Source organism: Nerophis ophidion, linkage group LG25, assembly GCF_033978795.1.
Source record: "Nerophis ophidion isolate RoL-2023_Sa linkage group LG25, RoL_Noph_v1.0, whole genome shotgun sequence".
Classification (NCBI taxonomy): Eukaryota; Metazoa; Chordata; class Actinopteri; order Syngnathiformes; family Syngnathidae; genus Nerophis; species Nerophis ophidion.
The window spans coordinates 10,803,438-10,813,688 of NC_084635.1; positions in this window are offsets into that span (position 1 = coordinate 10,803,438).

Here is a 10,251-nt window from a genome sequence, read left to right on the forward strand (position 1 = left end):
GTTTGTTGTGAAGCTTTAATATGGAACAGAGCGGTCACGCGAACATGTTTCCCGACCACATGTCAACCGGCAGGTTTCGGTGAGAAAATTGTGGTAATAAGTCGGCTCTTACCGGACACATGAGCGGAGCTTGCGTCCTCGCGACTTTCTTGGCTCCTCCATGGCGGTCAACACACCCCTCCGACTTTCAGGTATGACTTTACAATCTCACTAAAACACTAGTAACACAATAATCAGATAAGGGATTATCCAGAATTATCCTAGTAAATGTGTCTAATAACATCTGAATCGCTCTCACTGCCCTCGCCTTTTTTTCTTTTTTTCTAGTGTTTCACTCTAACTTTCCTCATCCACGAATCTTTCATCCTCGCTCAAATTAATGGGGAAATCGTCGCTTTCTCGGTCTGGATCGCTTTTGCTGCTGGTGGCTATGATTATAAAAAATGTGAGGATGTGAGGAGCCCGACAACCTGTGACGTCTACTACTTCCGGTACAGGCAAGGCTTTTTTATTAGCAACCAAAAGTTGCGAACTTTATCGTCGATGTTCTCTGCTAAATCCTTTCAGCAAAAATATGGCAATATCGCGAAATGATCAAGTATGACACATAGAATGGACCTGCTATCCCCGTTTAAATAAGAAAATCTCATTTCAGTAGGCCTTTAATCCCTGTTGTTCAAAGAAAAGATTACTTAGTAACATCTATCCATTCATTTTCTACGGCTTATCCCTTTTAGGGTCGCAGGAAAATTAAAAAATATAAAATTATGTAATTATTATTTTTTCCCATTCTGAACCTTTGAGCCTCAGGTTTGTACAATTTATGGCCACTGTATTAGATAATTTTTTTCCACCCAAATACAAAGACAAAAAAATCTAATTTTAATAAGTACGCCACCCTTGACTGCCAGGGAACGCCTTAGAAATGATAAAGAAACTAGAAAAAAGCAATTTCAGTAGAACATGTGTGTGAATGCTGAAAAAGTCTGGGGGCGGGGGCGTGGTTGGGGGCGTGGTTAAGAGGGGAGGAGTATATTTACAGCTAGAATTCACCAAGTCAAGTATTTCATATATATATATATATATATATATATATATATATATATATATATATATATATATATATACAAGAAATACTTGACTTTCAGTTAATTCTAGCTATATATTTTTAATTTTATTTTATCATATGTATATATATATATATATATATATATATATATATATATATATATATATATATATATAAGAGAAATACTTGAATTTCAGTGTTCATTTATTTACACATATACACACACATAACAGTCATCTACTCATTGTTGAGTTAAGGGTTGAATTGTCCATCCTTGTTCTATTCTCTGTCACTGTTTTTTAACCATGCTGAACACCCTCTCTGATGATGCATTGTTGTGGCAAGCATAAAAGTGCTTTCATCAAATGCACTAGAGTCTGGAATCTTCCATCTCTCCCTAGCATGGCCCAAAAAAAAAATCAGTAAATCTTTGCTTCCTGAGGAAGATCTTCACTGCCAAGCACTTGGTAGTCCATTACTTCTTCCCGGAGGCTATCCAGGTCCAATCGCAGCTGCGGCTTGGAACTTACAAGCGTATTTCTTCATCTTACTCGTCGTCGGCGTCGCCATGGCTGTATCGTCCTCGTTCTTCTGCTTCGTCTCCTTGTTGTGTGCGCAGTTGTACAATGCACTCTCTAAAAGCCGTAGATGTTATTGTCACATATGCATGTACAGTAGATGGCAGTATTGTCCTGTTTAAGAGTGTCACAAGATTGCTGTTTACGGCAGACAAACTGCTTTACAGTCGATGAAAACGTGACTGCTGTTGTTGTGTGTTATTACCGCGCTGGGAGGACATTAATGAAACTGCCTAACAATAAACCCACATACAGTAAGAAACCAAAAATTCGCCCTCGATCATTCTACAGTTATGACGTCATTGGGCAGACACGCTGTTTATATTGTAGGAAAGCGGACGTAAAAACAGGCTGTCGACACGTCACTCAGGTCGGCATGGAGCTGGAGGGGGCGTGGCCTCCAGCCCCGCCTGAATTTTTGGAGATTTTTGGGAGAAAATTTGTCCCGGGAGGTTTTCGGGAGAGGCGCTGAATACACGGGAGGGTTGGCAAGTATGGTTGTCTATCTGTGTTGGCCCTGCGATGAGGTGGCGACTTGTCCAGGGTGTACACCGCCTTCCGCCCGAATGCAGCTGAGATAGGCTCCAGCACCCCCCGCGACCAAGCGGTAGTAAATGGATGGATGGATGTTTTTTAGAATTACTATCAGACATTCATAAAACTTGATTATTCAACCCTAAACCCCCAAACCATAGAGGTCTAATGAGCACCGTCTTCTAATGCCTGTCCCTGGGATATGAGTATCTCTCTCGCACAGTGGTCCCATCATTTGAAGGCAGGATTATGGAGCAGACACACCTGTTCTGCAGTTCATGTTCACCCCGACATCCGGGTCACAGGTGACATGTCCACTTGTCATCATTAGCGGCCTCACACCTCCCCCTGGTGCTGACAGAGTTGCATGATGTACAAAAAAAACAAAAAAAAAACAAACTACTGAAATGGGCAGAACAGAAATATAAGTTTACTTTTGCATTTGGAAGGCAAGTAACACAACATGGTCGTCGCAAGCCAGTGCGCAAGAAAGCAAACCGGGAGATTACGACAGGATGGTCGCCCGGAGAGTTGTTCCCATCGGGATATGTTTCTCAATTTTGGAGTGATTTTACAGTCTGCATTGACGAGCTGCTCTCGTTCTAATTAGTGTTTCCGTCAGATGAATTGTTCCAATCTCAGGGAATGGCCGTTGTGGGCTACGTACTCATTAAGTTGAAAGGGGTACCCACACATTACATGCACGACAACATGAGACCTCCATGTAGAACAGGTTGGAAACATGTATGTGTGACGCCAATACTGCTTTAGATCACTTGTATATCAGAATCTATTGGATCTGTCTAATCTTTTAACTTCAAATGTATTGATGAGCCTGTAGAATCACTTTCAAATAAGATTAGTGTTATGTAGATAAATGTGAACATGATGTAATTCATGACAAATTACCAATAAAACCACCAATCCCAATAAATGAAATAATGTACAACTGGAATAAATTCTGGATCGAATCACCACACCAGTAATCGGAATCGAATCGTAAGGTGCCCGAAGATTCCTAATACAGTACATTGCCAGGCTGTCAAACTTGGACTTGGGTTGTTTTCCCGAGGTTTATTTAGTTTAGTTTAGTGTATTAAGGATCCCCATTAGTCTACACCGCAGTGGATACTATTCTTCCTGGGGTCCAGGCAAAAAACATCACACAACCACAGAACAAACGATTAAAATGCAGTACAACATGATCCAATAATAAATTGTCATAATACAAAAATAGCAACAACAGAGAACCAAAAAATACTAATAAATGTTGTTACATAATAATTTTCATACCAAAGATAAAAATAGCAATATAAAAATAGATATACTGTATACATTTTTGCAAAAATAAAACAAAGAACCAATGGCCTAAAATATACACATTAGTGTACCAAAGACAAACAATAAGTGACGAAAAAGTATCATCCATCCATTTTCTGCTGCTTATCCCATAATCAATAAAATACTCAATAGTCAATAAAACCAAGTGCGAAGCGAATGGAGTGGAAGCGGCGATGGCGTGAAGGTAAAGATATTTTAACACTATAAAGGATTAAACAAAAAGCGTGCACGAGGGCGGAAGTACAAAAACTGGGCTATGAAACAAAAGACTAGGATAAAGGCTACAAACTAATTAGCAATCTTACTCTTGATTTTAATACCATTCAAAAATTACAGCGCTAAAATAAATACAAATAAACATAAATGTATATGTAAAATGAATATAAAAAACGGACAAAATAAAATAAATAAAGTCTGACAAATTTTATAGCCTTTATAATATATGTTTGGAAGTGCAAATGAAAATACAGCTTCAACACTTTTGCCATAGTTTTTTGAAACACTATTATAGTACAGGTGCTGTTCATATTATTAAAATATCACGAAAAAGTTGATTTATTTCAGTAATTATATTCAGAACGTGAAACTTACATATTATATCAATTCATTACACATATAGTGATATATTTAAAATGTTTATTTCTTTAAATTTTGATGATTAGTACTGACAATTACTGAAAATCCCAAATTCAGTATCTCAGAAAATTAGAATATTAGTTACGAGTAGTACCAAAAAATATTTTTTTGAAATGTGGGCCAACTGAAAAGTATGAACATGGAAAGTTTCAGCATGTACGGCAATCAATACTTAGTTGCAGCTCCTTTTGCCTGAATTGCTGCAGCAATACGGCCTGGCATGGAGTCCACCAGTCTGTTGCACTCCTCAGGTGTTATGAGAGCCCAGGTTGCATTAATAGTGGCCTTCAGCTCTTCAGCATTGTTGGGTCTGGCATCTCGCATCTTCCGCTTCACAATACCCCATCGGTTTTCTATGGGGTTAAGGTCAGGTGAGTTTGCAGGCCAGTCAAAAACAGGGATACCATGGTCCTTAAACCAGGTACTGGTAGATTTGGCACTGTGTGCAGGTGCCAAGTCATGTTGGAAAATGAAATCTTCACCTCCATAAAATTGGTCCGCGGCAGGCAGCATAAAGTGTTCTAAAACTTCCTGGTAGACTGCTGCATTGACCCTAGACCTCAGGAAACACAGTGGACCAACACCAGCAGATGACATGGCACCCCAGACCATTACCCATTGTGGAAATTTGACACTGGACTTCAGGCAACGTGGATTCTGTGCCTCGCCTGTCTTCCTCCAGACTCTGGGACCTTGATTTCCAAAGGAGATACAAAATGTACTTTCATCTGAAAACATAACTTTGGACCACTCAGCAGCAGTCCAGTCCTTTTTGTCTTGAGCCCAGGCGAGACGCTTTTGACGTTGTCTCTTATTCAAGAGTGGCTTTACACAAGGAATGCGACAGCTGAAGCCCATATCTTGCATACGTCGGTGCGTGGTGGTTCTTGAAGTACTGACTCCAGCTGCAGTCCACTCTTTGTGGATCTCCCCCACATTTTTGAATCGGTTTTGTTTGACAATCCTCTCCAGGGCGCGATTATCCCTCTTGCTTGTACACTTTTTTCTACCAAATCTTTGTCTTCCCTTTCTATTAATGTGCTTGGACACAGAGCTCTGGGAACATCCAACCTCTTTGGCAATGACCTTTTGTGTCTTGCCCTCCTTCTTTAAAGTATCAATGGTCATCTTTTGGACAGTTGTCAAGTCAGCAGTCTTCCCCATGATTGTGTGTCATACAGAATCAAAACGAGAGACCATTTAAAGGCTTTTCCAGGTGTTTTGAGTTAGTTATCTAACTAGAGTGTGGCACCAGGTTTCTTCAATATCTGACCTTTTCACCATATTTTAATTTTCTGAGATGTTGAATTTAGGGTTTTCATTGGTTGTCAGCTATAATCATCTCCGTTTTGGCAAAAAACACTTGAAATGTATCAGTCTGTTTGGAATGAATGTATACATTCTACAAGTTTGACTTTCTAAATGGAATTAATGAAATAAATCAACTTTTTCATGATATTTTAATAATATGGCCAGCACCTGTATATGTGCGGTAAGCACACACATATATATATATATATATATAAATATATATATATATATATATATATATATATATATATATATATATATATATATATATATATATATATATATATATATATATATATATATATACCATGAATTGATTAACGAGGATTCGGGTCTTACCATTTAGTGGTCAATTGTACGGAATATGTATTGAACTCTGAACTGTGCAATCTACTATTAACATTGCTGTATGTATACTTTTGACCCAGCAGATTTGGTCACATTTTCAGTAGACCCATAATAAATTCATAAAATAACCAAACGTCATGAATGTTTTTTGTGACCAACAAGTATGTGCTCCAATCACTCTATCACAAAAAACAAGAGTTGTAGAAATTATTGGAAACTCAAGACAGCCATGATATTAAGTTTTTTACAAATATATATATATGACGGATGGAAGGATGTATATATATATATATATATATATATATATATATATATATATATATATATATATATATATATATATATATATATATATATATATATATATATATATATATATATATATATTAGTGTCACGCCCAGGAAATCATGTTTTGTTTTGTTTTTTGGACATTCAGTTCTTGCTTTTGCACTTCCTTGTTTTCTTTGTTTCCATAGCAACTCATTAATTTTCACCTGGCCCTCATGTCACGCCCCTGTCCTCAGCCCTCACACCTGTTTTTTAATGATCATAGTTATTATTTAAACCACGGTTACCTGGTAGACAGTCTGGCAACTTCACATTCCATATTCCTCAACTCCTTTCATGCCAAAGACCATGCTGTTCATTTTGTCCACGCCACGTACGTTTTGTTATTCATGCCACAGTGCAAGTGTTTTTGTTTCATGTTTATAGTTTGTAGCCTTTATGCTAGTCATTTGTTTTTCATTAGTCAAGTTTGTTTTCTGCCATTTAGCGCCATTTGTTTGCTTTTTTGTAGTTTGTTGTCAAAATGTACTTACATTCACGTCTCGCTCGTGCCAGTTTCCCTTTGCATCGGAGAAACAAACAATCCCATAGTCCAAGTCATAGTCCAAATCTTACAATTAGAAGCATGAATATGCAAAATTAAATAAAAAAAAAAAAAACTTAAATATAAACATTCATCATTTCATCAAATGTAGTTTATATGAATAAATTACACCCTTAAGATGTTTGCTTTCCTTTTAAATGTTTGAGCTTTGAAAATATTCAATTTACAATTAAAGGCCTACTGAAACCCACTACTACCGACCACGCAGTCTGATAATTTATATATCAATGATGAAATATTAACATTGCAACACATGCCAATACGGCCTTTTTAGTTTACTAAATTGCAATTTTAAATTCCCCGGGAGTTTCTTGTTGAAAACGTTGCGTAATGATGACGTGTACGCGTGACGTCATGGACTGTTAGGAAATATTAGCGCTGCGCACACACACAGCTAAAAGTCGTCTGCTTTAACCGCATAATTACACAGTATTTTGGACATCTGTGTTGCTGAATCTTTTGCAATTTGTTCAATTAATATTGGAGAAGTCAAAGTAGAAAGATGGAGTTGGGAAGCTTTAGCCTTTAGCCACACAAACACACGGTGATTCCTTGTTTAAAATTCCCGGAGGTGAAGCTTGACTATGGATCGGAGTGGTCAAGCGAACATGGATCCCGACCAAATGTCAAACAGCAGTTTTCGGTGAGAAAATTGTGGTTAAAAAGTCGCCACTAACCGGAGATCAGCTGAGCTTGTGCCGTCCATACAGCTGCCGTCGTCTTCCATCAGACACTGGCCTCAAGACACCCGTGGACTCACCCTTCCGACTATCAGGTACTATTAAACTTACTAAAACACTAGCAACACAATAGAAAGATAAGGGATTTCCCAGAATTATCCTAGTAAATGTGTCTAAAAACATCGGAATCCGTCCCAATGCAGTCGCGTTTTTTTTTTTTTTTTGTAGTCCGTCGCTGTCAATATCCTCCAACACAAATCTTTCATTCTCGCTCAAATTAATAGGGAAATAGTCGTTTTCTCGGTCCGAATAGCTCTTTTAGTTGGAGGCTCCCATTAAAAACAATGTGAGGATGTGAGGAGCCCTCAACGGGTGACGTCATCGTCTGCGACTTCCGGTAAAGGCAAGGCTTTTCTCTTGGCGACCAAAAGCTGCGAACTTTATCGTGGATATTCTCTACTAAATCCTTTCAGCAAAAATATGGTAATATGGCAAAATGATCAAGTATGACACATAGAATGGACCTGCTATCCCCGTTTAAATAAGAAAATCTCATTTCAGTAGGCCTTTAATTATTCCTTTATACTTGTGTACCACTGTCAAGTCTGGAACCAGTTAACAGCTGTAAAGGAGGATTACTGTAATAGCTTTTCATAAATAAATACAAATAATTATACTTGGGGCCAACTTTAGCTCTGAGACCGCATGTTTATGGGTCCAAATCTATAAATAGACCCCTAGGGAAATTCAATGGCTCATATATTTGTATTTGACATCCTGTTCTATAAAGTGATAAAGATGACGTCATTGCATCCTTCTCCTCTCCTAATGAGGTGTGCAATGATCGATGATTGATCCTTAATTGATGGTTCTGGAGGAGGACGCCCCTTTTTAAAGGCCTACTGAAATGAGATGTTCTTATTTAAACGGGGATAGCAGGTCCATTCTATGTGTCATACTTGATCATTTCGCGATATTGCCATATTTTTGCTGAAAGGATTTAGTAGAGAACATCCATGATAAAGTTCGCAACTTTCGGTGCTAAGAGAAAAGCCTTGCCTGTACCGGAAGTCGCAGACAATGACGTCACTTGTTGATGGCTCCTCACATATTCACATTGATTTTAATGGGAGCCTCCAACAAAAACAGTGATTCGGACCGAGAAAACGACAATTTCCCCATTAATTTGAGCGAGGATGAAAGATTCGTGTTTGAGGATATTGATAGCCTCGGACTAGAAAAACAAACAAAAAAAAAACGCGATTGCATTAGGACGGATTCCGATTTTTTTAGACACATTTACTAGGATAATTCTGGGGAATCCATTATCTTTCTATTGTGTTGCTAGTGTTTTAGTGAGTTTAATATTACCTGATAGTCGGAGGTGTGTCTCCACGGGTGTCTTGACGCCAGTGTCTCAGGGGAGTCGACGTCAGCTATGGACGGCACAAGCTCAGCTTTTCTCCGGTAAGCGACTTTTTACCACAATTTTCTCACCGAAACCTGCTGGTTGACATTTGGTGGGGAACCTTGTTGGCTTGACCGCGCTCTGATCCATAGTAAAGTTTCACCTCCTGGAATTTTAAACAAGGAATCACCGTGTGTTTGTGTGGCTAAAGGCTAAAGCTTCCCAACTCCATCTTTCTACTTTGACTTCTCCATTATTAATTGAACAAATTGCAAAAGATTCAGCAACACAGATCTCCAAAATACTGTGTAATTATGCGGTTAAAGCAGACAACTTTTAGCTGTGTGTGTGTGCGTAGCGCTCATACTTCCTAAAAACCCGTGACGCCTTGCGTACACGTCATCATTACACGACGTTTTCAAGACGAAACTCCCGGGAAATTTAAAATTGCAATTTACTAAACTAAATAGGCTGTATTGGCATGTGTTGCAATGTTAATATTTCATCATTGATATATAAACTATCAGACTAAATTGAGATTTTCTTATTCAAACGGGGATTGCAGGTCCATTCTATGTGCCATACTTGATCATTTCGCGATATTGCCCTATTTTTGCTGAAAGGATTTGGTAGAGAAAATCGACAATAAAGTTTGCCACTTTTGGTACTTCCTGAAAAAGCCTCGCCTTTACCGGAAGTCGCAGACGATGACGTCGCAAGTGTGGGGGCTCCTCACATATTCACATTGATTTTAATGGGAGCCTCCAAAAAAAACAGTGATTCGGACCGAGAAAACGACAATTTCCCCATTAATTTGAGCGAGGATGAAAGATTCGTGTTTGAGGATATTGATAGCCTCGGACTAGAAAAACAAACAAAAAAAAAAGCGATTGCATTGGGACGGATTCTGATGTTTTTAGACACATTTACTAGGAGAATTCTGAGAAATCCCTTATCTTTCTATTGTGTTGCTAGTGTTTTAGTGAGTTTATTAGTACCTGATAGTCGGAGGGGTGTGTCCACGGTTGTCTTGACGCCATGTCTCACGGTTGTCAACGGCAGCTGTACGGACGACACAAGCTCAGCTGATATCCGGTAAGTGGCGACTTTTTAATCACAATTTTCTCACCGAAACCTGCTGGTTGACATTCCGTCGTGATCCATAGTAACGTTTCACCTCCAGGAATCTTAAACAAGGAATCACTGTGTGTTTGTGTGGCTAAAGGCTAAAGCTTCCCAACTCCATCTTTCTACTGTGACTTCTCCATTATTAATTGAACAAATTGCAAAAGATTCAGCAACACAGATGTCCAAAATACTGTGTAATTATGCGGTTAAAGCAGACGACTTTTAGCTGTGTGTGTGTGCGTAGCGCTCATACTTCCTAAAAATCTGTGACGTCTTGTGTACACGTCATCATTACACGACGTTTTCAAGACGAAACTCCCGGGAA